This window comes from Rhinatrema bivittatum, chromosome 2 (assembly GCF_901001135.1).
Source record: "Rhinatrema bivittatum chromosome 2, aRhiBiv1.1, whole genome shotgun sequence".
Taxonomy (NCBI): domain Eukaryota; kingdom Metazoa; phylum Chordata; class Amphibia; order Gymnophiona; family Rhinatrematidae; genus Rhinatrema; species Rhinatrema bivittatum.
In genome coordinates this window covers 649,603,210-649,630,380 of record NC_042616.1, presented here as the reverse complement: position 1 = coordinate 649,630,380, position 27,171 = coordinate 649,603,210, and the positions used below count along the sequence as shown (strand labels likewise).

The 27,171-nt window shown below is 40.8% G+C and overlaps 1 protein-coding gene and 1 long non-coding RNA gene across 4 annotated transcripts in view; both read right to left on the bottom strand.

Moving 5' to 3' along the window:
- NKAIN3 (sodium/potassium transporting ATPase interacting 3) overlaps nt 1-27,171 on the bottom strand; it is a 1,185,646-nt gene that overhangs the window by 929,985 nt on the left and 228,490 nt on the right. The window lies entirely within an intron of this gene.
- LOC115085395 overlaps nt 1-27,171 on the bottom strand; it is a 35,829-nt gene that overhangs the window by 5,706 nt on the left and 2,952 nt on the right. The window contains exon 1 of one of the 2 annotated variants that reach the window (XR_003854825.1): nt 17,414-17,537. The exons of the other annotated variant lie outside the window; for it this stretch is intronic. This is a non-coding gene — a long non-coding RNA (uncharacterized LOC115085395). Of the gene's footprint in view, nt 1-17,413; nt 17,538-27,171 lie in introns of those variants that run through there. 2 annotated transcript variants of the gene reach the window in all.

Genomic DNA, 27,171 nt, shown 5'->3' with positions numbered 1-27,171 from the left:
GCATGGCTAATGGTAGAACTGCAACTAGGAACTGGTGAACTTTTAAAAAAATTAGTTCTAGATAAAAAATACATTTTAAGTGAAAAGTGACTTAATAAGAGCGTGTAGTTTTAATAAAAGTAATTAATAAATACGGTATGTATCAGCTGTATAAAAATATACAATGTTTATAGGAGAAATGCAATAGTTTCTAACAAAGGTTAGTCTTGCCTTTCTAATCTATTAGAATTTTGTAAAGGTGTAAATAAACATGTGAGTAAAAGTGAACCAGTTAATATGGTATATTTGGATTTTCAGAAGGCAATAGATAAAATCTCTCATCAGAGACTCTTCAGGAAATAAAAAAAAAAATCATGAGAATAGGAGACTGTCCTATTTTGGAATGGTAACAGGTTAAATACAGGAAACAGAGAATAGGATTAAATGGTCAGGTCTTCAAATGGAGAAGGTCATTAGTGAAGTACCACAGGGATCAGTACTAGGAACTAGAGATGTGCATCACCCGAACCATTCGGTTCAGGCTTCGTTTTCGGCCCGCCGCAGGAAATTTCATTTTTCCCACGGTTCGGGCTTTTTTTTTTTTTTTTTTTTTTACGGGGGACCCAAAATTTCTGGTTAACGCACACTAATGGAGTTAGTGCGTGCTAACATGTATCACTATTGGGAGTTAGTGCGCGCTAACCTGAAAAACGTATTTTTCCGAAATTTCGGAAAAATCCTGTTCGTTTTTCGGGTTCCCCGTAACAGGACAAATTAGGCAATTTTGTTGAAATTGCCTAATTCGTCCAAAACGAATGCACATCCCTACTAGGAACTATACTGTTTCACGTATTCATAAATGATCTGAAAAGGGAATGATAAGAGATGTGCTCAGAATTGTAGCAGACACAAATGTATTTAAAGCTGTTAAAACAGCAGTGGTTTGCAAAGAAACTGCAGAAGGACATTGAGAGACTAGGAGAATGGGAATCTGAAAAAAATATGAAATTTAATATTGAAAAGTGCAAAGTAATGCACAAAGGGAAAAATAATTCCAACTACAAGTTCACAGTGTTGGATTCTGGTATGCATCCTAGGTTAAAAAAGGAACTAAGAAATGAAATTTCGGATCTATTAGTTAAAATTTGTAACCTATCATTAAAAACATCCATTGTACCTGAAGACTGGAGGGTGGCCAATGTAACTCCAATATTTAAAAAGGGCTCCAGGGGTGATCCAGGTAACTATAGTCCAGTGAGCCTGACTTCAGTGCCAGGAAAAATAGTGGAAAATATTCTAAAGTTCAAAATCATAGAGCATATAGAAAGACATGGTTTAATGGGACACAGTCAACATGGATTTACCCAAGGGAAGTCTTGCTTAACAAATCTGCATATTTTGAAGGGGTTAATAAACATGTGGATAAAGGTGAACCAGTAGATATAGTGTATTTGGATTTTCAGAAGGCGTTTGACAAAGTCCCTCATGAGAGGCTTCTAAGACAGGAAACAGAGAGTAGGATTAAATGGTCAATTTTCTCAGTGGAAAAGGGTAAACAGTGGCGTGGAAAGGAATATGACAAGTGAGGTTATCAATGTGGATGATACAAAATTATTCAGAGTAGCTAAATCACAAGAGGATTGTGATACATTACAGGAGGACCTTGCAAGACTGGAAGATTGGGCATCTAAATGGCAGATGAAATTTAATGTGGACAAGTGCAAGGTGTTGCACATAGGGAAAAATAACCCTTGCTGTAGTTACATGATGTTAGGTTTCATATTAGGAACTACCACCCAGGAAAAAGATCTAGGCATCATAGTGGATAAAATCGTCGGCCCAGTGTGCTGCAGCAGTTAAAAAAGCAAACAGAATGTTAGGAATTATTAGGAAGGGAATGGTTAATAAAATGGAAAATATCTTAATGCCTCTGTATAGCTGTATGGTGAGACCACATCTTGAATACTGTGTACAATTCTGGTTGCTGCATCTCAAAAAAGATATGCTTGCGATGGAGAATGTACAGAGAAGGGCAACCAAAATGATAAAGGGGATGGAACAGCTCCCCTATGAGGAAAGGCTGAAGAGGTTAGTGCTGTTCAGCTTGGAGAAGAGACGGCTGACAGGGGATATGAAAGAGGTCTTTAAGATCATAAGAGGTCTTGAAGGAGTAGATGTGAATCGGTTATTTACACTTCCGGATAATATAAGGACTAGGGGGCATTCCATTAAGTTAGCAAGTAGCACATTTAAGACTAATCAGAGAAAATTCTTTTTCACTCAATGCACAGTTAAGCTCTGGAATTTGTTGCCAGAGGATTTGGTTAGTGCAGTTAGTGTAGGTGGGTTCAAAAAAGGTTTGGATAAGTTCTTAGAGGAGGAGTCCATTATCTGCTATTAATGATTATTATTATTGATGGCTCAACCGAATAACGGTATATAAAACTCGTCAAATAAATAAATAAATAAATTAATTAATTAATAAATTAATCAAGTTTACTTAGGGAATAGCCACTGCTATTAATTGCATCAGTGTTTGGGTAATTGCCAGGTTCTTATGACCTGGTTTGGCCTCTGTTGGAAACAGCTTGCTGGGCTTGCTGGACCCTTGGTCTGACCCAGCATGGCAATTTCTTATGTTCTTATTTCTGGATTAAAAATCACCAGCCAGGAAAAGGACCTCAGAAACCTTGTGGGCAATACTTTGACCTCCTCAGCTCAGTGTGCAGTGTGGTCAAAAAGGCACATAGAATATCAGGAACTACCAGACACTTATAGAAATTCCCGAGAGGCCCCTGTGTATTGCCCTCCCCTACTCCACCAGCACAGCCCACACCTCCCACTCCAAGCACCAGTTAATGTTGATTATATTCTCACACATTCCACACATAAATTTGCCAGTAAAGGCAGGAACAAGTTATGGGATTTCTACATTCCAAATTATTCCAAAGATTTTCCTTTAAGGAAATAATACAGAAGTACCTTTATCTACAGGTATTGTGTCTTCAGCACTGCTGTACCTTTATATAAAGGTAGAGTATCTACAATTTGAGTTCTATAGAACTCTATGGAATAGTTTTTCTGAGGTAGAATATACTTCAGATAAATAAATTCAGAATCAAATCACCAACCAACCCCTCTTCTCACATTCATTTAGCTATCAAAGTTGATAAACACCAAGAATCAGCTATGAAATTAAATTTACTTTAATTAAATTCTTACCTCTGTTAGCATTAAATTTACAAACAACATCACCGTCACACACTTTCACACATTAACCCAGTGTTTCTAAGTGTTTTGGGTGCTCTTCCATGTAAACTAAGTCTCTGCGACAGGAATCTGCGACCTGGTCTCACTCCACCCGTCCCCAGCTCAGCTCTGCCTGCAGTTTCAGAACGTGCTCAGTGAAAATCCTCAGCAGAAATCCCTACTCCCCTGCAACCTACCCAGGCCCATCACAGACTGCCCTTCCCCTTCCACTCGCCACAACTCCAGGAGCAACACAGCCTTCCAGCTTTCATCATCTCCCTTAGCTCCAGCCAAAGTTACCCCTCCCAGCCCCAGTGCAACCACCCATGGAAATTCCTTGAAGGCTCCTATTTATTGCCCTCCCCCACTAGCAGCTTGCTCTTCCCTCTCCAGCCCCAGCAGAGCCTGCCTCCACTCCTTCTGCCCCCAGCTCCAGCATGGCCCGCCCTCACCCCCAGCAGCTTTAACACAGCCTGCATTCCCTCAGCCCTAGGAAAGCCAGTCCTCTTACACCAAGCCCCTCCCCCCAGCCACAGCACATCCTGCCCCCACCCTCCCACAGCCTAAACCCCAAGCCACGCTAGCCTCTCAGGGCTAGGAGCTCTTTGCATTGAATGCATACATACAACCTCCCACCAATTGGTAAATAATCATATATGTGACACAGTGCAAAAGACTGAATAGCCACACTCCCCCGCCCCTCACTGCTGGACTACAATCTATATCTTAATTTTGTTTGGTTGTTACTGATTTAAAATTTCAAAGGGAGTAGGGATATTCAAATTAATTTAAAGTACTTTTAATCTATTGGTTTATTGTATGTTTGTCTGTTAATAATCCTCCAGAAACTACAGTTAATCTAATTATATCTACCAGATTAAACACCTTTTTGATCCTTATTTTGAACTAATTTCCTGTTATTTTTTCAAATAAATAAGTTGAAAATGTATAAGTACTGTAGTGCTGTTTGGTCGCATGCCTTTCAATCCTCTGCTGCTGGAAAGAAGGTGGATGTGGAATGGCTTACAGTATCCTCCAGAGTTCTCTGCTGGGGCTGCTGGGAGAAGTGTGAAAATAAGCTTTCCAGTTTTCTTCATCTGGAAACAGTGTGGGGGTTGAAGCCCAGATAGCACCCATTGTCTTCTGGAGGGGCCGCTGGGACAAGTATGCAGATTAGCTTTCTGGTCATCTACTGCCAGAAGAAGTGGAAAGGCTATGAAAGCTGAAACCTAAAAAGCTCAGTGTCCTCTGCTTGGAGAAGTATAGAAATCAGCCTTCCAGTTTCCTGCAGCTGGAAACAGTGTGGTGGCTTTGGAAGGTGAAGCTTAGACAGCTCATAGTGTCATCTGGTGTCTGATACTGGGAGGCGTATACAGCTGATCCTTCAGGTCCTATGGTGCTCGAAAGAGTGACAGGGCTGTGAAAGCTGAAACTTGGAAGGCTCACAATGTCCTCTGGAGACCTCAGGGATTGCTGGGAAAAATATGCAAATGAGACTTCCAGTGTTCTGCAGCTAGAAACAGTGTGGTGGCTTTGGAAGTTGAAGCTTAGATAGCTCATAGTGTCATCTGGAGTCTTCTGCTGGGAATGCTGAGAAAAGTATGTAGCTGAGTCCTCTGGTGGTAGAAAGAGTTCTGGGATTGTGAAAGTTGAACCCTAGATAGCTCGCCGGGGCTGCTGAGAGAAGTATGCAGATGAACTTTCTGCAGGAGGAAAGTCTATTTACAAGCAGATAGACTCCATTTCCTCCTACATTCATTACAAATAGAAAGATAGATTATTTAAAGAGAACTAGACAATAAAATAGAGAATATCATAATGCCTCTATATCAAGCTATGCACCTCTGGGTGGTCATGCCTTTTCAAAAGAGATAACAGAATAAGAAAAAATACAGGAAAAGGCAATAAAAATAATAAAGAGGATGGAATGGTATCCTTATGAAGAAAGACTAAACAGGTTAGGGCTCTTCTGCTTGGAAAAGAGACAACAAAGAGGGAATATAAAAGGGGTTTATAAAATGATGAGTGGGGTGGAATGGGTAAAATATGAGACGGTTATTTACCCTTTCAAATAATACTAAAACAAGCGGACACTCCATGTAATTATCAACCAACAGACTTAAAACAAATTTTAGAAAGTATTTTTTTTCATTCAGTACACAATTAAGCTATGGAATTTGTTGCCAGAGGATGTGATCAAAATGACTAGCACAGTGAGGTTTAAAACAGTTTTGGACAAGAAGAGACATCTATTAACAGTTATTAGCCAGGTAGACTTGGGAAAGTCATTGTTTGTTCCTGGGCATGAGCAACTGGTTCTTCTGGGCCTCTTTGAAGCATTTGATACTGTAGAACACAAAATCCTGATTACTCACCTGAAGGACCTAAGTCAATTAGTTTTAATCCTACCTTCAGGACCGCTCTCAGGCTGTCGCCCAGGGACCTGCACTATCAAAACCCTATCCCCTTATATGTAATAACACAAGGATTTGTGCTCTCTCCCACACTTCAATATCTACATGCCCACTCCTTAGCAAAAGTCAACACAGCCTACCAGATCTCTGACAACTCATACACAGATGACATTCAACTTGTGACCCATTTAAAGCAATTAAGAACCTCAATCAGTGCTTAGGAAAAGCCTCTGCCAGGATACGTCCAAACAAACTGAAACTAAATCCACAAAAGATTGAAGTACTTTGGGTTGTAAAGGAAGATTCCAGATGCCTAGGCTCACAGGTAACCTTAGATGGTATCTCTCTGCCCTAAAACCACAACATCCAGAGGTTAGGATTCCTTCTAGCCCTACATTCACCCCTGAACACAATCTTAGCAATGACTAAAGCAGCCTTTTCTAAGTATGCTAATTATGACATCTCCAATACCTCCTTGAAGACTCTTGCTTAGCAGAAGTTATCCATGCCTGGACTACTGCAAATCACTCTTCATTGTTATACCTACCAAATTAAATGGGCAGCTGCAGCTCACACAGAACACTACAGCTTGAACAATGTTACGACTGTCACTGCCCGACGTCTCCACTCTGCCCACCTTACCTTTTTTGCGACTCCTCCCACGGTTGATGGACATCTGGCTGCCGTGGGGTCTGCCTGCCGTCCTCTCCGGCATCCCCGGTCCGGCTTGGGCGCTGCATCCTGCCATGTTGTCCAGGTACCACAGAGCGTGCGCCGCGCGGCCCTGCTTCTTATTCTCTCTTTGGCGTGAACCTCAGGGGCATCCCCCTGTGATGATGTCACGTATCTCGGATACAAAAGCCTACACTTTTTGCTAGCTAATCGAGTTAGCAAGGGAACTCCTTACGGATGGAATTCGCTCTCCATACCTAGCTACTCTGCCTCTCCAACATTTGGACTTTATCCTAACGGGGTACCTGCTCCTCGGGGGCCTCTCTCATTTCTTTCAGGTCGCTATCAGGAACTGGTACTCGCTCCTCGAGGGCCCATGTTCCCTGACTCGCTGCCTGAACCTATTGCTTCTGCTTGGAAGAAACCACTGCCTACATCATCAGTGAGTTACCAACTTTATTTCCTCAGAGCTATTCCCTGGAACCAGGTATTCGCTCCTCGAGGGCCTGCCTCTATTCCAGCTTCTGTGTTACCTTCTGGGAGAAACCGCTGTCACAGCCATAGAGGGAATCGCTGTTCCAGTATCCTGAGGAACCCTTGCCCAGCTGGGCCTCATCTCCACTCACTACTGCCACCTCTGGTGGCTTCTGAACTCTGTCTAATAAAAGATATAACTCTGTGTTGTGTGTCCCAAAGCTGAGCCTGACCTGTAGCCCTTCACGGGACTTCCCCCCCCCCCCCCCCCGTGGGCGTGGTCAGCTGTCACAGTGTCCAAGGGTCAACCCAAAACCTTACAAACAATAACAAACAATAATGAATATGAGCACATTTGACAAGATCACCCCAATTTAAAGGCCCTCCTCTGGCTCCCAAAACTCTACCATACCAAATATAAAATTCTAACTCTTGCCTACAAGGCCCTCGCAGATAATGTGGCACTATTTCAGCTGTCTTCTCACTCCATACATATCCTTTTATCCTCTGCACTTGCAGTTTCAAGTCCAACTAGCTGTCAACTATCAAGGAATTGTACCTTATAAACACCATAAAAAGGATCTTCTGAAGTGCAGCCCCAACCCTATGTGACTCCTTACCATCCTCTATCAAACAAGGCCTTGATCTACAGCTATTCAGAAAATTACTAAAAACATGGCTCTTCTATACAATAATCAGCCCATAGGCATCCTTATGATTGAAGCCTAAACTCCCTGGAAATGACTACTGCGCTTTACCTAGTACCCTTCTGGGAACCTGTGGATCCCATAGAAACATGATGACAGAAAAATACCATATGGTCCATTCAGTCTGCCCATCCATCCAATTAATTTAGCATTATAATTCTCATCACTTCCTTAGAAATTTCCTGTATTTATCCCATACTTTCTTGAAATCAGATACTGTGTTTGTCTCCACCACTTCTATTGGGAGGCTGTTCCATATATCCACCACCCTTTCTGTAAAGAAATATTTCCTAAAATTATTCCTGCGTCTACCCCCTTTCAAACTCATCTCATTACCCCTCATTCTAGCCTCCTTTCCATTGAAAAAGGCTCACTTCCTATGCAGAGAAAACTTTGAGATATTTTAATGTGACTATCATATCTCTCCTCTCTTGCCTTCCCTCTAGGTCTAGGGTATACATGTTTAGACCATTACGTCTATCCATCTATGCTTCAGAATGAAGACCACTGATCATTTTAGTAGCCACCCTCTGGACTGACTCCATCCTGTTTATATCCTTTTGAAAGTGCAGACTCCAAATTTGTACACAGTATTCCAAGTGAGGTCTCACCAGGGACCTATACAGGGACAATATCACTTCCCTTTTTCTGCTGACCATTCCTCTCCCTATGCAGCCAAGCATTTTTCTGGCTTTTACTGTCATTTTATCCACATGTTTGGCCACCTTAAGATCATCACATACAATTACCCCCAGATCCCGTTCTTCCTTTGTGCTTAGAAGAATTTCACTTCCAATACTGTATATGTCCCTTGGGCTTTTGCATTCTAAATGCATTACTCTTCATTTTTTAGCATTAAATCTTAGCTGCCAGACTTTAGACGATTCCTCGAGCTTTGCTAGATCCCTCATGTTTTCCACTCCTTCCTGCCCTCCCACCCTGTAACAGATTTTGATATCATCGGCAAAAAGACAAACCTTTCTCGACAACCCTTCCATTATATCACTTACAAAAATGTTGAAAAGAACCGGTTCAAGGACCAATCCCTGAGGTACACTGCTGATAATCCTATATCCAGGTGCCCTATACTCTCTAACACTGAGAATGTAGATACTATGTTTGGCACACATGAAATGATGCTACTAAAATCCTCTACCTTATCACCTACTTCTATGGTATTTGATTGCCCACTCTACATCACCTCTACAATTACTAGCTACTCTATTTACAGTGTTTACTGATGTTCTCTTTACTTCTTCTTAGCCAGTTGTCCCCATTCATAGAATGTAATGTAAATATAGCCTTTTACCTGCATGTTTAAATATGAAATTATGAATGTAAACAGCTACCACCCATCTATTGTATACTGAAACACAGTGTCATTTTAGCATGCTGTAACACATGTTGAATTTTTTTTCTGTAAAAACATGAAATAAAGGATGATGATGATGACTTGTGACCCGAACTGGCTACTTTCAGAGACAGGATGTTGGACTGAATTGATCCAGCATGGCGTATCTTATGTTCTTACTTGTTTTTTCATTAACAGCTATGTCACTGTAACACATATAAGACTCGTCAACTGTTTTGAACCCCCCACTGTTATAACTTTCTAAGATCAAAACCTACAGTATGTCACAGAACATGTACCTACCAGAGTGGAAGGGAGGACTTGCCATGGCACTTCTGTGCTCCAGTACTTTCTCCAGAAGACTAGCTGCAGAAATAATGGAATGTTTTTCCTCAAACCTGGTGCTGCCATTACAGTGATCAGCCAGGCAATGAGAGAAATTTACATAATAGCAATATCTTAAGAGTACCAAGGACAGCACAGTAGAAGAATTTAAGTGACCCTTGTCCAATTTACACTACTTCAAACTGCTGAAATGATAAAAGACTGCAATAGAGAGCAGCCTATTAAAAAAAAAAAAAACCACAATGTAGAATTGAGCTTCCTACCAGTTTGACAAAGCAAAAATGGAATTTTCTTTGATGTGCATAACTTCAGTTCTGGGAATAACCCTCCTCTTTTAAAAACATTGTAGGAGATGTCAAACTTTTCTGAAAATATTTTTTTCCCAGCTTTTCCCAGAGTATATCTGGAAGAGCAAACAGGAAGTATACTATAGGAATCTGACTCTGGAAATCTTCTTTCTCCTCTCTTAAGCTTACTGTGAAACAGAGATTCAGTATTTAATCTTGGGTTCAGCCCTGAGAGGCAGTGAGGCAAGCAGAATGACAAGAGTTTATATAGTGCAGGGGTGAACAACTGCTGCCCACCTGAGCCACAAACTGGCCTGGGTTTCAGAATATCCATGATGAATATGCATGAAATGATTTGCATACAATGGAGGTAGTACATGCATATTCATTATGGGTATTCTAAAAACCAGGCCTGTTTGTGGCTCTTGAAGACTAGAGTTGGCCACACCTGATACAGAGGAATTATCAGGTACACAATCTTGGCACTAAAAATCTCTTAATAGGGTGACAGAATCCCATTTAGATCTGGCTAGACACCCATAAACAATAGAAACAGAAATGATGGCAGAAAAGGACCAATCACTCCATCCAGTCTGCCCAGCAAGCTTATGTTAGTATCTGCTGCGCTGTACAGGTCACCCCCATACTTATCAGTTTCCCAGACCATAAAAGTCAGAGCCCTTGTTTATTGCTGTCTGAGTCCAATTCCCCGTTATTTATAGCCAGCTTGTAGAGAATATGTCTTTCTGGTCAATATAGCTTATGATCATTTTAGCACCTTATCTGCACCTGCTCAGTAGCACAGCCAATTATGCCTTCTTCTAACGAGCAATTCCTTTGTTCTCACAAAACCCCAGTCTATATTTATCTCGGTAGGAAGCAATGCTTTCCTGCAGGAGCGTTGCTAGTCATGGGCACACAGGACTTGTGCCCCAAATCTATTGGACAGTGCTCTGAATATAAAACAGCTGTTCTGTTTATTTCTCTGCAAGGAATAGGAGGGGGTGGATGGTGAGACTGAGCAGATACTGCAGGCAGCAGAAGACATGGCTGGCTTCAAAATTTCCGTCCCCATAGGCAGAGTGCCATGGAGGCAATCATTTGAAGCTATGGCAACCATTTGAAGCATATAGCTCTAAAGCAAGCAAAGCCAGGCTCCTCTTTTGCCTGAATATATGGTACCTTCAAAATTTGGTGTCCTAAGCAGTTGCTTATATTGCCTTTGCCTAAATCCAGGCTTGGCAGAGAGGTTGGACTAGAGAGAAGAGCAATTTTTAGTCTCACAAACTGATCTCAGGACTCAAGATTCAGCTACAGGTAGAGTGGGAGAGGATGGGAAAGGAGAGGAGGGAAATATTGAAAGTGGGTGAGATGAAGTAGGTGATAATGTTGGGGGTGAGAAAGTAGGATGGTAGAAGAGAATAAATGTTAGAGAACAGGAGGAGGTTGAATGCTGGGGCGGGGGGGGGGGGGGGGGGGACATGAGAAAGGGAGGTGAATGCAGTAAGCTCCCTCATTTCCTTGATATCAGCAATACAATCTTGGAATAATTGAGGCTCAGTGTCCTGTTTCCAACAGTGGCCAATCTAGGTCACAAGTAATTGGCATGATCCCAAGAGACACATCGATTCATGCTGCTTATCCCAGAGATAAGCAGTGGATATCTGCAACTACACTTTAATAATCGTTTATCGACTTTTCCTCCAGGAACTTGTTCAAACTGTTTTTAAACAAAACTACAATACAGCTTTCACCACACCCTCTGGTAATGAATTCCAGAGCTTTATTATGTATTGAATAAAATATATTTTCTCTTATTATTTTTAAATATTTCCTAGTAACTTCATTGTGTATCCCCTAGTCTTTGTACTTTTAGAAAGAGTAAACAACTGATTAACGTTTACTCATTCCATTCCACTCATTATTTTATAAACCTCTATCATAAGCATGGGTGTAGCTTTTGCTACGGTGGTTACTACCCAAATCAATTAAGCCTGATACTTTACTTTCAATACATATCCAGAGAAGCTCTCTGCGTCAAGGGCAGGGGGAAATGAAGAAAAGTGGATTTATATTGATATAACAACCAACAAGGACTGAATTGCACAGGCTGGGTAAACAAATAAGCGTGGGAGTAGCTTGCTTATTGTGGCGGTTACTACCCCTAACCAATTAAGCTAGATACTTCACTTAGAAGCAGTCAAGCACTGCTCTCTACATTAATGATGGGGGTGGAAGAGAAATAGAACCAAAAGGTTACATTAATAGCGGGGGTGGAAGGGAAATAGAACCAAAAGGTTACTAAAGACCAAGAGTAACAGATAAGTATGAGAGAGAAAAAAAAGTGTGGAGGCTTGTTGGGCAGACTGGATGAGTCATTTGGTCTTCTTCTGCAGTCATTTCTATGTTTGGAGATAATTTTGGGTAAGGGAGTCAGAATTGGTTGATGGGGTGAGAGAGACAAAACCCGAGGGAATGGGAGAATATGCGAGAAGGTGAGTAAAATGAAATGGTTGAGAGAGGGTGATAAAGTCAATGTGGGGATGGTGGAGAGTGGTGTGCAAGGGGGATGACTGTTGGGGGAACAGGGAGCCTGACAGCAGAAGATTGATGAAGGAAACAACCCAGTGAGGGGGAGATCGAGGATGAAAGGAGAAATAGAGAAGAGAGTTGGGAAAAAGGACAGGGAGAACTGGAGGGTGAGATATGAAGGACAGGAATGAGATAGGAGGAATGAGACCCATGCTTCCTTCTTCCCTGCCCTTCTACCTCTTCCCCATATGGATAGACAAGGCTTAATGGAAAAGAGGCAGCATGGAGTTAACAAAGGAAAGTTTACCTTACCACTCACTTTATTGTTAGAATGGTGGTCTCTGATGCATACCATTGCCTTTTGTAGACCTCTCTATCCTGCAACAGAGCCTGAACTCACCTTCTGGAAGAGCGTGAGATAAATAATGATGATAATGATGATGAAGAGAAAATGAAGGAAAGAAAGAAGTCAGACGAGAGAGGGAAAACAGTAAAAAAGAAAGAAGACCCTGAAAAAGGAGTTAAAAAACAGAGGAGGACATCAGGAAAGAGAGACAGAGACTAATACAAAAGAATCCCTACCCAGATAACAAAGGTAGAAAAAAGCATTTTACTTTAGTGACTGAAATATGTTATGCGGTGATCTAGTAGGGGAAGGCTGATGGCTCCTAGAGAAAACTGGATTGTCTGCTGGCTGAGATGGCTTATAAAGGATCAATATAAGTATTATCCAAAAATGTATACATGAGCTATTGAGATCACATAGGTCCCTTCTTCAGATGTGAATAATGTCTCAGATATGACCCCCTGAAGATCGGACCAGCCAAAGCTTTCAGAATCTGCCTAGAATCCCATGACTGGAATGTTATGTTTTATGTTTTACTTATATTATGTATGTATGTTTTTTGGTAAACCGCCTAGTATTGGAGATAGTGCAGTCTATATATTAAAAAAAAGATAAATAATTGTGATTTTCAGTGCTAAATGATTGCATGTTCTTTGTACAATTTATTTTTTGTTATATGGCGAGAGGTGATGGGGACTAAATAATTTTGTGAATAGAAGAAGGAGTGCCTCACCAAGCGGAAGAGAACTGGTGAGAGCCTTTTGACAAAAAATGGCAGCACAACACTGATTGTGTAAGAATCAGCCAGCCCAATGTGTCCCTTTTGCTCTTTTGGTGTGGCTTGTGCCAATTCCTTAAATTGTCCCCAACCAGACAGAAGGATCTCAGTAGCCCTACTATCCTGGTTTTTTTGAATGGCTGTTCTCAGGGTGGGAGTGGATTGTGATTATTAAATTTAATTGTCAAAATCTCAGGGAGACACGTATGGATCTGAGTCCCATGGGCCTGTGCCCCACGTGCTTTCAGTACTGCTTCTTTTTCCCCAAGGCCACTTCTAACATAATAATGAGGGCAGGTAAACACCAAATAGCCCATTCAGTCTGCCCAGCAAGCTGCTCATGGTAGATAACTGCCACTCCATGCAGGTTACCCCCTATGTTTCTATTAAGGGTAATAACTGCCACTCCATGTGGGTTACCCTCTTGCCTTCTATGAATTTGTACGAATAAAGGCACCTCAGAAAAGACCTTTAACATATTGCCAGGCCTGAACCCACTCATATGAACAGGCCCAGCCATGGGCTGCAGATAGCAGTCATCCTAGGTTCTGCCTGATTAGACCTCTCACCTCCCAGCTGTGTGAGCAGTGCATGCTTGCCTTGGCTCCCATAGAGATTAGCCTGTCAACATGACTGTAGATGTGAAAATGCTGACAGTTTTGCTTGATCAAGCTACTAGTTCTTCACATGGGGGCAGGAGACGTGACTGGCATCAGTCAGTCTTCTGTCTCTAGATGTGTCAGTTCCCTAATGGGTACAATTCATGTATAGATTGTATGCCTGACTATAACCAGCACTTTATGTACTCAGCCAGAGAGACAGGAAGTGCAAAGGGCCTTCTATGAGGGGGCACCCTTCCCCAGTGAGGGCTATGCACACTTGGCTCCTCCAAGGGTCCAGGAATATGATGCCTGACAAACTCGAGTGCAAAGAGATTTTAAGAATTGTAAAAAGGAACTGAAAACATGGCTCTTTAAAATGGCATATGAGGGTGATTAAATACATTGAACATAATTCAGAGATGGAGTCACTTGTAAGATAAGACTAATTTGCAATCCTAAGTCCATAAATGTTTTGAAGCAGGGCTATTCTTGGAGAATAAGTGTAAATGTCATTTGCTTTGCTTTAATGTTTTAAATACCTATGTATTTCATTTTACTTATTTTATATATATTTACTTTGTAAATCGCTATGAATATGAACTAGAATGACATTATATAAATGGATAAATAAAGGCACAATTTGTTGCCAGAGGATGTGGTTAGTGCAGTTAGTGTAGCTGTGTTTAAAAAAGGATTGAACATAAGTTCTTGGAGGAGAAGTCCATTACCTGCTATTAATTAAGTTGACTTAGAAAATAGCCACTGCTATTACTAGCAACGGTAACATGGAATAGACTTAGTTTTTGGTTACTTGCCAGGTTCTTATGGCCTGGATTGGCCACTGTTGGAAACAGGATGCTGGGCTTGATGCACCCTTGGTCTGACCCTGTGTGGCATGTTCTTATGTTATGTTCTTAAATAAATCTACCAAAACCATAAGCATTATCAGAGTCTGAATATACAGGTGTACGCTGACAATTTATTGCAGATGATGGATGTGGCTGTCAAGTTTCCTGGGTCTTGCCATAATGCCAGTATATTTACCCAGATTCCCATGTATGGACTTCCACTAGGTAGGAGTGGGTGTCCATAGTACATAGTATTACGAGGCCAGTATGAAATGAGTTTTCTAAGTGATGTGCATTTGTAGGTCCTCACTTAGGCCTAGATTTACAAAAACACCGCGGCGGCGTGAATCCCGCAGTAAAAGGGGCGGGCTAGCGAAACGGGGGACAGTCCTGCGATCGCTGCCGGCGTCGCGCCAAATAACTACACCATGGTTATTCGGCGCGAAACTGGCAGCGATAAAGAAACGTACCTTTCGCTGTCGGCGAAGTCTTCGCGGCGTCAGCCCCGGTGCCGCCCCGACTGCTCCTCTTCCGGGGCTAATGCCGCCCCAACTCGTGCGAAACGTCCCTTATCGCGTGCGATCCGCATAGAAAACGGCCCCCTTAACCTGCTAACTCCTTTCTTGCAGCATCTGCTGATACAATACAGCGGCATAGCCATGGGTGGGCCTTGGGGGCTTGTGCCCCCTCACTTTTGGCTCAGGCCTCCTTCCCCTAGTACCAGGATAATGTCCCATCTGAATCATCCCCTTAAAGGTACAGCAGTTAAGAGGGCCTAGAGGCACTGGAATCACTGCCAGTCCGATTTCCTGTACCTTTAAGGGGGTAAGTTGAATGGGAAACCCATTGCTCTTGGACTAGATATGTAAAGGTTTGAGACCTTCAAAGTCTTTCTGTTTACTTTTGGCAGGTAATTATCCCCCTCCTTTCATCTCGTTAAAACCTTTGGAATGCCTGGGATGGGTAGACATCTATTTACATAATTGCTCTTCAATGCCTGAGAGGAGAATGTAATGAGGTGCCCTCAGCAGATCATACAGTTTTACCTGTAGTTGTGCACTCATTTTTTCCCCACAAACTTTACTCCTGATGCAGCAAGGAGTTCTGTGCGCAAAAATTGCATGCATAACAATGTGTGTACAGGTTAGCGCCCTCCCATGCAAATCTAATGGGAATGAAGGCATTAGCCTCTACCACAATGCAGAGGTGCACTGGCTTAGCTCATATTTCTTTTAGCGCTGGAAACTTAACTCCGAGGTGGAGTAACGCTTCCAGGGCTAATGTTAGTCTATGAGCAGAAGCTTCTGATGCCAGAACCTCTACTTGGGATTTATGCACATAAATCTCTCTTTCTCTCCTCTCAAAATATATATTTTTCAATGCCCCCACAGGACAAGCGACATGTCGCCCTCTGTACTGGCTGCAAAGGAGACCACAGCTTGCCCCAGGGCAGCATTATGTCTATAGTAGACCTGCCTCTCCTGCGGGCAGGCAGTGCAGGGAATCTCTAACCCTGGGAGGAGATCAGAGGCTTATGTCCTCCGAGGCTCTGAAGCACAGCTGCCAGGGATTGTAATCGAGAAGCTGCGGGCCCAGCAACTTCCCACAGCTTCTTACCGCAACCTTTCCTGCACCTTCTCTTTGCTGCCTCAAGATATACCAACACAACTAGTTTTTTATGCACATAAAAGACACGATGATTTGTGCTTTTGTGTGCATAAACCACTTTCTAAGTTAAAATGTATGTTCAGCCTATGCACATTTTTAACTCCTGATCCACTGGCAAGCCATTTGCTTATTACATCGGGGGAGTTACATTTTTTTTTGGCGATGTGTTAAGAAACTGTTCGCTGAATATTAGTGCAAAAACTTAACTTATGCAGGGCAGGGAGACAGAGAAGAGAGAGGAGAAAAGTGTGTTGCCGGATATTAAAAGGGTTTTGTAGCCACTAATGTGAAGACCCACATCAGATAGGGGGGCTGGCCATATTGCCCACCCATGTTAATCTTTCCTCCCCCAAAAAAAACAAAAACGTTCTGGCTATGCTCCTGCTACAATAGCGCCTATGGGTCCATCCTGGTAGTTGTTCAGTGGATGTTCCACCTCAGAAAACTGTTTTCTACTCAAGGAGTGATAGATTTGCTTTCCCTATGAAATAGGGCCACATGCAGTAAATGCTTTTGATCATATTCATAGTGTGGGAAAGTATTTTTGGCTTTTTGTCCTTACTTCAAACTGATATTCAGTTAGATCATGCTCAAAAGACTTCTTCCACCCAATCCCAGGTGCTGGTATTGTCAGAAAAGTGAATTTGCCTATTAGGAAAATGATAATAAGGGCCATCCAAATTGTAAAGTTACTGATCATGTATTACTCTAGACCAAAAGGGCACAGGGGGAGGGGGAGGGGTTACCTGATCTTCAAGATACCCAGGGTCTCTGAGTTGCTTTTTATTAACACAGGATTTGATCATTTTTATTTGCTGAATTTGACAAATACCTTTTAAATGCATTTGGGTGAATTCAGCATTAAATGATAATGCAATAATGTGAAGATTCCACTCTTGCAATACACTCTCTGAAGTGCAGCTCAATGATTTAGATGCAAGATAAAATTTTATTTTTCTCCAGGGTCCAAAAACAGCTCCTCTCAATGTACTGGTCCACGAGGATGCCATCTGCCTCCTGGCCACAGTCAGCTCTGGTCCCTTGCCACTGGTACACAAAGCAGACCTCTGCACCATACCCTGGCTAGCCTGAAGCAAAACAGTTTTAGCCAGGAAAAGACACTGTCACCACATGGAGCACAGTCTGTGTGTGTGGAGTTACCTTAGTCCCGGGTTCAGAAGAGCCCTTGCTTTGGAGTAGTGGCGGCTCTCTCTCCCTCTCCTCCCTGAGCAGGAAGCCTCTCCTAAACAACCACAGGGTGGACGTTCCATCATTCAGCGTTTTGCCGGGGAAGCTGGTCATGCCCTCCTGTACTGATATCACAGGGATTAGTTTGGTTTTAGATACCTGAGATATCTGGTAGGGCACAAACACTCTTTCACAAGCAGCCTTACTGAAACTTTAGCAGATCTAAATGTAATTTTGAACATGTCGCTACGAAAATGTAGGGTATTCAGGGCAGTTCGATCCAGATTTTTCATTTTTACGTTTGCAACATATTTCTTAGCCATAGGGAAATCCAGCTATACTGCAGACACGTTTGGTTCTTCTTGCCTAGTCGAAGACTCTCAAAATTCCTCAAGATGTTAAAAAAAATCTATTTAAAAAAAAATCAATAATGTACTTCTTTGTATGTGAATAATTTATTCATATCTTGGTCCACCCACCAATTTTACTGACATTTAAATGTAGTCTAGTCTCAGGCATATTGTGATTAATATTAAAGAAATGTAAAACTAAGGCAAAGGTCTGTTTAGTATTAATATAAAATCCCTATGAAGCTGAAATATGTTTCTGTTGTCAAAATTAGCAATGCAGAAATGCTAATACAGTTCTCTAAGGACTGCACTAACACATTCTGACGCTCTAGAATTTTGATGTTACTATGACTACTGTAAAACCCTCTGCACAGACAACTGACCTAGCACATTTTTAAGCTTTGAATTAAACATTCAAAATATACCTAGCAAAAAAAGATTTCAAAGTATATTAAATCAGACATAAACATGTATATATTACAGCTATTCATGCAATTTCAAAAGCAAAAGCAAAAAAAATTATATTATCACTGCACATTTTGTATTGTTCCTATGACTCTGCTATTCATAAATACATTTATTTATTTATTTACATTTGATGTTCTGTCTTTTCCTAGGTAAGGTACTAAGCGGTATGAGAACTAGAGATATACTTTGGGTAAAAATTTAGTGTCGGGCTTTTATTCAGGACCCCCCCACGGGAATTTCATTTTTCCTGTGGTTCGGGTTAATTTTTTTTTCTGAGGTCCCGATTTTCGGGTTAGTGCACTAAGCAACAATGATTCATCATTTAATGGACTTTCCTCCAAGGATGAAATTCCCGTGGGGGGTCCTGAATAGAAGTACTAACCTGGCAGAGTTAGTGCGCACTATCAGGAGTTAGCACGCACTAACTCAAAAAAAGAATTTTTTATGAAATTTCGGAAAAAATGCAATTGTTTTTCGGTTCTCCCGAACCATTCCGAATTAGGCAATTTCGTTGACATTGCCTAATTCAGGAAAAACGATTGCACATCCCTAATGAGAACATTGTCACAGGAAGAGAGGCAGAATGAGGCACAGTTAGGGGACAGTCAAGTATCAGTAAAAGTAGACCACAGGGAGGCCCAGTTACAAGGTGTAGGTTGAGAGACAAGGAGACGTTGGAGGAAAGTCCCTCCATTAAATGGTCTGAAGGATAGGCACTCAACTAATGCAAGGCTAGGGGAGACTCAAAAACAACAATAGTGGAGGGCGGACATACTGCAGGGTGCTAACTGCAGGTTCTGGGAGACATTCAGACCTCACAGGTCTATAAAAGATGACTTATTTGGCTTTCTTTGTAAAATGTTCTTTTAGGTATTTGTCACTGACTACCCAGTACACAATACTTCCAAGTCTCACTTAATTATTACAAATGGTTTGGCCTCTGCAGTTGAAAAAAAAGGCAGGCTCTAAACAGATCCCTGTAGGGAGTCCATCTGTACCCTCACCTGCAGGGGTTGTCCTATACAGGGTGAGTTTGCATAACACCAGCATGGACTCAGCATATTTTTTATGGGTGGCCTATGAAAAGGTGCATTCAAGGTTCACCTTAACCCCCATTTTTTTTATGCTATGCTAAAAAGCAAAGTTCTTTTTTGCAGGAAACAAAACCATGGTTTTATGCTTATATTGAGCTACTAATATCATCTGAACCCTGTGTCACCTCTGTGCTCAGAAACTTTCCTCATCGCTTCTCAATGAGTGCTTGAATACCTTGAAAGATACAAACAATAGCCCCATGATGACATCTTGATTCCACAAAGCCAAGTCATCACATCTCTGACTTCTCAAATAGCAGCAAGATGCATTCTTTTCTCTTGCATCTAAGAATGGGCTTCTTTGCCCCATTAATACATGCAAGGAGGAAGAAGCACGAAAGAAGGAGCAGTCTACACAGAAAGAGGACAGATGTTAAACAGAATTACTTCCTGTTAAGGACTTTGCCTTAACAGGAAGTAATTCTGATTGCTTCGCTGCCATGGGTTGAAGGAGATAATGTTGTAATCTGTTTTGCTAGCACTTTCCAAGGGTTGGGGGGGATTTCTGTCCTTTTTCTGGCTTGGTAAAGCCATACCTGGAGTTTTTTTTTACTGGGTATGGTAGGGGCAATGGTGTCCTATTCCTTATACTTCATTATTTTTTCTATAATCCAGAGAATCAAGGAAGTGGAGCTGCAGGTCTAAAGAAATGATCATATTATTTTTCCCAGATGACAGCAATGATTCCTCATTTAATGGACTTTCCTCCGAGGATGATAACTGCTCTGAATCTGAAGATTACATTCCGCATGAAAGTTCATCCAGCAATGACGGGGGAAATGTTGGTGGTGAAAGCAGCCACAATGCCAAGCACTTCAGTGGTAAGGGGAAGAAGAATATCTCATGGCCAGCATAGCAGAGGCAGATCTTGAGCTTTACAGTCCAGGAACCACAGCCACCACTCTCTGAGAACAGCCCGGGTGCTCCACCAAAAGAGGCAGAAATAGCAGCTTGTGGCAAAAAGTTTCACGGCAGGTGTGTAGCAAAATAGTGGCCCAAGACATTGTGCATTGACCATATGGGCCCTTGCAAGCAAGCCAGAGGGACAACATTTCAGAAATGTTTGCCTTATTTATGTCTGACAAGAACTGGTCAGTAATTGCAAGAGAAACAAATAGGGAGGAGAAGCATAAGTTTAGGGAGTGAAACCCAAGTCATCTTGAAAATATACAAAAATGGAAGCAGCTGGATGGTACTGAACTGAAGGTATGCATAGGCCTCCTCACTCTGAAGGCTTTATTTCATGGAGGTGCTCTCCACACATAGGGCATCCTTATTTTTATGCCGCAATTAGTCTGGAAAGATTCCAGCAAGTAACAGATCATAGGTGGTTTTGATAATAAATTTATGTCGGGAGAAAAAGAAAGCTGTGGACAAGTTTGGTGCTCTCCATGATGTGAGGAACTTTTTGTGGAGGAACTCTGAAAATGGTATGTGCCGGAGATACACCTGACTGGGAACAAGCAGCTAGTAGTTTTCAGGGGTCGCTGTCCTTAAAGACAGTGTCGGCTGAATTTTAAATCGGCCACGCGCATAAAAATCGACATACATGCATATATGCGTGTATGTTATAAAATGGCTGCTTCCTTTGGCGCGAGCCGGCATACAGGCATACATGTGCGCCCACACGCAAGTATAAAAGTTACCATCCCTATCAGCATACGTATAGACAATTTTTTTTTTTTATGAAACGAAAAGATTTATAGGTAAGTTAAGCTTTTTAAACTTAATTTTTAGCACACCTATTAAAAAGTTCCTTTGTAATACACCTGCACTTACAGATAACTTCTATAAAAGTTTTGAATAAGAACTCATCTTTCATCTATATATACTCACAGGAGGATATATATATATATGTATCTCTATACAGTGCGTCATTCTTCTGCTATACTATGCAAATAATTAATAATAATAATTAAAAGACATTGTCAACATGGTAAGGAAATAGTATTGAGTTTCTAGTTCTTTGACTTCCCTATTTCTGTTATTTACTGTAAATATTTATTTTAGTTTAAACATTTTTATCCCACTCTACCATTCTAGGCAGGTAACAGAGAACCACACATAATTAAAAACATAAAGACCACAAACATAATAAGACTCTTATCGATTTCACAAATAATTTGTTACTCCTATATAAATTCCTGCCTGTAACAGACTGTTCATTGCATGCATAATACAGACCCACATCAAATCTTCCTTACTCAGAAAGCAGTTCCAAATGTCTGCATGAATAATAATTACTTTAATTATTTTCCAAAGCATCGTGCATCAATTTTAGCTCTCATGGGTTCCAGTACACCGGACCTGCTACTGCCAAAGACTTCTCTTGTCTCTAGCAACCATAATGCCCGCACTGATGGCCCACCTAATAGATTGCCCACACTATCTCAGCCCATGTAAAATCAATAAATCTTAAGTACTGAACTAAGACATTCTGGGACTTCAGCATGTATTCAGTTCCCTTTAACAATCATTTTTTTGTTTCACAATTAATGATCAGTTATACATCAAAGCTACAGTAATGTATTATCGTAGCAATTTTAAAAAGCCATTTACGCATTTAAAGTGCATTTACATGTGAATATCCTATGGACAATTCAATGGTATATATTGTAGCAATTTTCAAAAGCCCACTTAGACAGGTAAAGTGCACTTACACCTGTAAAACCCAATTTTAAGCATGTAAATGCTTTTTAAAATCAGACCATATGTGTTTTTCATGTTTCCCACCTTGAATGGTTATAAATCTTTTAAAATAAATGACTACATAAACCTTTCTCACAAGCAGGCATACGCATGTGCAATCCACACCCAAAATAGGGACACGAGAGCAGGGCAATACAGATTAAAATTAAACTACAGCCTGGACTTTTGAAGTCAATTTGTTATTAGTCCTTCTCTTTTACAGTTATTAAAAGTTTTACCACATATACAGTAACATTTCCCCCATATTGGATATGCCTTCCTCATATTAAACAATTTCAGCACAGCAAGACTGTTCATTTTAAAAGCACTATATTTATCCTTTTACTTCTACACAGTGTTACTATTTTAAATAAAAAGAGCTTTAAAAAATCAGGATATGCATTCCTGTTTTATGGCACAGTCTGCTCCTTGTACTCGTGCCCTTTACCAAATGAATGGTTTCCCATTTAGAAAAATGTGACCTTTCATTTTATTTTTTTTTAGGGTTCATATCTCAAGTTATTCAATAGGCCTTACTTCACCTATAACTAGCAGAAAACAAATACAAGCACCTGGCACAGACTCCACACACAAACAGAATTCCACATGCACAGCCCATTCATTTTGTAACATGTGACCTGTGCTTGATTGCAGTTTATTTTAACAGATACAAGGGCAAAAATATTTCTTATGCCATTTCTTAATCCTGCCCTTAAAATATCAGTTGGAGTCCTTACTCCACTTAAATATAATAATCTGGTTCCAGCTCCATTCTAAAAACTCAACATATAAATACTGAATGTATAGGAGATTGGCATTTATTACATATGAATTATCACAGGCTCCATAAAACTCATGAAGAGCTGTGTGTTTACCACACAGGGTGTTCACAACCTAAATACAAAGCACTAATGCATTTAAAAACTAGTTGGTACATGAGACTTGACTGCACACAATGAAACATCTCAATGGGTAGGGCCCCTGGCAATATTAAGAGTTAAAAAAGAATCAATGAAAGGGGCTGATGGCTTTACTGTGGTTTAATTGTACATGTTTAGATTTTGCATAATTTTCATTTTATTGTATTTTTGCTATCTTGTAAGTCATCCTGGGTCCCTGATTTAGAGAAGGGTGACACATAAATGCAAAATGAAATTAAAATGAAAGAAAATAATATTTCAATGTGAATTTACGGAGAAATAAGTCTAACCTGCCCCTCTTTGCGGGCAGTGACCCTCCCACTAATGATGACAAAGTATTTTCATTGGGGTTTCTGATGTTATCCCTACTGAGTCACTGGACGTTTTGTGCAAGAGTAGAAGTTTGAAATTGCCCTCCTTTCTACCAGGTCTCCTGAAAAGGAAAAGGGGTCCTGGAACCCATTTGACTTGTCTCCTTTGGAATAAGAGGGAAGGCAGGGTTTAAAATAAAATCTGATTGAATCAAATTTGATTTTTTCCAACTTCAGTATTTAAAATGTATTAGACCAATTAGTTTAAGCCAGCAACAAGTAAGGGTAGATTTTAAAAAGGCCGCACGCGTAAAATCCGGCTTGAAGCGCATGGCCGAGCCTTGCGCGCGCGCCCAGCCTATTTTAAAAAAGGCCCGGCCACACGTGTAAAAGTCAGCACGCGCATAAGTGCAGGCCTTCCTGAAAGGGGCAGGCCAGGGGGCGTTTTCTGGGCGGGGAGAGGCGGGCTGGGACAGCGCCATTGTTCACTGTCCCGAAGACCCAGCTCTGGCACCCGCAACTTACTTCAGCTCGGGAGCTGAAGTAAGTTGCTGAAACAAGGTAAAAAAAAAAGACAAAAACTAGCAATTAGGAAGTGGGGAGGAGAGGGGAAAGGTAGAGAAGGTGAGGTAGGGGGGTAGGGAAGTTCCCTCCCACTCTGGACTGGGAGGGAACTGGCGAAGGCTGCGATGAGTAGCCACGCAAATTTTGTTAAACTGTACACCCCCCTTGTGTGCGCCGCCCCTGATTTTATAACATGCGTGCGCCGGCGCACGCATGTTATAAAATCGGGCGTCCATATGTATGCGCCAGGAAGCGCGCACGCATAATTTTTTTTTTAATCTACACCTTAGTATTTAGAATTGTTATAACTTTTGCAAATAACAAATCCTTAATAAAAGCTTTTTTTCTTTCTAAAGATATTTTATAAAATTACTCAGAACCAGTTCTGCAAGGTGATACCATTAGATAACTACTAATTTATCTTTTTTTATTCTTTGTTATAGCAATGTTGTAGTACTGCTGTTGAAATGTGTTTTTTAAATTTGATTCTTGATTATAAATTCTCTTTTATAGATGTTCTTGCTTTTCACCAGATGGAAGGAAAGGTAAGTATGCTGTGTTATAGTATTTATTCTGTTTCTTTCTTTTGTACCCAATATTTGTTTTCTGTCCCAGTTTTTCTTTCCTCTCCCTGTGTATATGTATTTTTTCTTTCTTGTTCTTTTTCTCTACTTTTATTTCTGTCTTTGCTGCTGAATACTTAAGACTTCCTCTTGCAGTTTAGTCACAATTTGTATATGCACAATTGAATTAGCTAATGTAAAAGATAAGAAAGTAGCTTGGGTTTGGGGCTAAGGATCATAGCTAGTGAACACAGGTTCATCTCTTCACCACAGCTGGTATTCAAGGCTAGTGATTGTGGATGCTATGAACTGCTTGCATAGGATCATTATTTCTGTTTCCTCACTGTTCTGTGTTCCGTGAGTGCAAGGTCTCCTTACGTGTTTCTCTTCTCTGGTAACTTATTTTAATCTTTAACTAAAATAAGAGGAGGAAAAACTAGCTACAAGTATCTTTCAAAAAAGTAAATTAGTATGTTAGTGTAGTTTTGAAGTCTAGCTATTGTTAATATAAAAAAAAAAAAGATAAGCCAGATCTCCCTAATCTAAATAACAGAGGGAATGAGTGAAATGTATGATTTTATGTCTGTTGAATGCACCTTGTTCCTCTCTCTGATTTTCTGCAGCCTGATGCATCTTGTAGTTGTTTCCAACAAATTATTTTTATGGCCAAGCCCTTCTCACTCTATAAATTATTCAGGCCCTTTAAAATATAGCTCCAGATGATCATATTTGTGCTAGAGCCTGTTTTAGATGTTCCCTCACTTCTTCACCCCAAGCAAGCAAATTCTTATTGGGAAAATATTTTCTCTCTTTCTCCAAAGTTATTAAAACTGGAGCTTCTTATCTTCCAATTTTACTCGTGCTGCCATCAATTATATACCAATAAGTTTTCAGCACTTATTTTCCTATTAAACTGTGATTTTTCCTAATTTGTCCTCAATTTTCAGTATCTGATTACAAATAAAAAAGGGTATGAAATTGGTGTTTGAATTTTGAACCATATATGTGTCACAATGCTTTCCATTCACTGTTTTCCCCCTTCAACCAATATTATCTCAATAAGCTAAATAAAAACCCACTTTTATAAACACTAACTAAGGCTACTCTATCTCTTACCTCCAAGTTTCTCTTTTCAAGAAGTTAAATAGCTTAAAACAATTTTCACTTACACACACTCACTCTTATGTGTCTAATATTTCCCTTTGTGTTTTTATAATAGAATATGACACTGAGCAATCCCTGTAAGAAGGGTAGCACTTCTGCACACCACAGAATTAGCCATAGCTCTGGGTGTTCTATAACAACAAACATCTTTTCCTTACAGTGTTATCACCTGAAAAGTAGTGCCTATGAGGTACTTTAAAGTTATGTTTATGATGATTTATTCTCACTGGCAGATGGTATTAAAGGGTATACATTTTAGTGCTATTAGAATTAGTTAAACTTCTCTCAAAACCCTCAGGGGAGCCAGTAACAGTGCACCTTAGATGTTCTTACACTGGCTGTCTCAACCTGATGTTCTTCACTTTTTACTATGAGGCAGCTTGGTCATCTAGGAAATGGCTTCTGCTACATGTTTGAAACAGTTTTGAGTCCTAAGCAGCCCGCACTAAAGAGCTGAAAATCCTGACCGGATTTACAACTTCCATTTGGAATGGATCTAATTTGAACAAAAATGTGCAATTTTAAAACCATTTATCCCACTAAAATATTCCTTAGGCTTTTTCAGAATGTTTAATCGTGGCCCTTCTGATTTTGCACTTATTTTTCCCCAATTTGATCTTTAAAATGTAGCGATTTAATTAAATGCTAAATTTACCCACCTTTGTACTTTTACGCTGAATGAAAAGCATGGGCTTGATTTTCAAAAGCATTTACACAATTAGAAATGAGCTTTACATGTGTAAATGCACTTTACCAGTGTAAATGGGTTTTTGAAAATTGCTGTAATAATTGCCATTGAGTTGTCCATAGGATTTACCTGAGTAAGTTCACTTTATATAGGCAAATGGCACTTGAAAATCATTACAATAGTAGTTACATTTACACGTGTGAATCCCTTTGAAAATTATCCACCTTCATCTGTGGTCCCTGATCTCCTAACATGTGCTCCCTTGGAGATTAATTTTAAAAGCTGGCTGTGCATCTAAATTGGGAAATGCATACGCATGTAGCATATGCACATGTCCACCCAATTTTATAAAGTCGGGGGATGAGCCTGCATTTTGCCGATGTGCGCACATCTAGCATGGAGACAAAAGGGGTGTGGTATGAGTGTGGTGTGGACGGGGTATGAGCAGGGCATGGGTATCTATGCACCTGGACGCTCGCCAAGGCCTAGTGCCACATAAGTTTACTTATGCTAAGGATGAGGTATAAGTTTAAAATAAAACTGACCTCCTTGAGATGATGAAGGGGTCACCATCTGAGATAACTGGGGGGAGTGCAAGCAAAAGAACCGGGGGGGGGGGGGGGTTTGAGGGACCTAGCTCTAGAGTGGGTGAAATGGTGGACAAACTCGCGAAACTGGTGCTGGCATGGATATGCACTTGTTCTAAAAATCCTCCACTTGTGCGTCTTATACCCAGATGTGTGCCACTGTGCACACCCAGTAGCAAAATTGGGCGTGTACAAATATGCACCTAGGTTATTTTATAACATGCAGGCGTATGTATCCCTGGGCGCGTATATATTCCTGTGCCTACCAACGCATACACATCAATGTGTGCTCATACGCCACTTTGAAAGTTACTGTCTTGATGTTTTCAATATC